Source organism: Elephantulus edwardii, unplaced genomic scaffold, assembly GCF_000299155.1.
Source record: "Elephantulus edwardii isolate Elephantulus edwardi_28Jun2011 unplaced genomic scaffold, EleEdw1.0 scaffold00010, whole genome shotgun sequence".
NCBI classification, from domain to species: Eukaryota; Metazoa; Chordata; class Mammalia; order Macroscelidea; family Macroscelididae; genus Elephantulus; species Elephantulus edwardii.
Window position 1 is genome coordinate 18,637,727 of NW_006399760.1, and position 1,289 is coordinate 18,639,015.

At 44.3% G+C, this 1,289-nt stretch overlaps 1 pseudogene; it reads left to right on the forward strand.

Moving 5' to 3' along the window:
• The first annotated feature begins 740 nt into the window (after positions 1-740).
• Positions 741-1,235, forward strand: LOC102877584 (annotated as a pseudogene).
• The last annotated feature ends 54 nt before the right edge of the window (positions 1,236-1,289 follow it).

Sequence of the window (1,289 nt, forward strand, 5' to 3'; positions counted from 1 at the left end):
CACAATCAACACCTATTGCACCTGCAGTTAAGAACTTAAAAGACAGGTTGCATTGGGAAATCAGCTGTCAAGGACCACTTCAGCATGCTAAAGATGAAGGTGCACTTGATCCAAGCTATGATCATTTATTACACATCTGGAAGCTGGACAATGACCAAGGATGACAGAACAAGAATTGATACCTTTGAGTTGTGGTGCTAGAGAAGAGTATTGAATATCCCGTGGACTACCAAGAGAACAAACAGGTCTGTCCTGGAGGAAATGCAACCAATGTGCTCCTTGGAGGCAAGGATGGTGAAACTCTATCTCACATACTTTGGCAAGTTGTAAGGAGAGGCCAGTTATTGGAGAAGGAAAGCATGCCTGGAAAGGTGTAGTGTTAGCACAAGGCAGGTCCTGGATGAAATAAATAGATGCAGTGACTTTGGCAATGAACTTGGATATGTTGGAGATGGTGAGGTTGGCTCAAGATAGGGCAAAGTTCAGAGCCATTGTTTATAGGTTTGCTATGAGTCATGGTCAACTCAAGGTCACACAACAACAAACAGTAGCAGAAGTCAAGGAATCATACAGCATATTGCACTGGACATATCCATCCAAAACTTCTTTAAAGTGCTAAAGAGCAAGGATGTCACTTTAATGAATAAGGTGTGCTTACCCCAAGCCATAGTAGTTACGATTGTTTGCTATGCATGTGAAAGTTGAATAAAGGGGTTGTCCCAACACCAGCCACCTCCATCATGCCACCCAGCTTTGACCCCAAGATTAAAGTCATGTACCTGAGGTGTGCCAGTGGGGAAGTGAGTGCCACTTCCGCTGTAGCCCCCATGATTGGCCCTCTTGGTCTGTCTACAAAAAAGGTTGGTGATGACATTGCCAAGGCCACTAGTGACTAGAAGGGACTAAGGATTACAGTGAAACTGACCATTCAGAACAGACAGGCCGAGATTGAAGTGGTACCTTCTGCCTCTGCCCTGATCATCAAAGCCCTAAAGGAACCACCCAGAGACAGAAAGAAGAAGAAAAATATTAAGCACAGTGGAAATATAACGTTTAATGAGATTGTTGGCATTGCCTGGCAGATGCGACACCGGTCTTTAGCCAGAGAACTCTCTGGAACTATTAAAGAGATCCTGGGAACTGCCCAATCTGTGGGCTGCAATGTTGATGGCCGTCACACTCATGACATCATAGAAGACATCAACAGTGGTGCTCTGGAATGCCCAGCTAGCTGAGAACTACAGATGAAAATATTTCGATAAAGGATTATTTGTTAACACACACACACA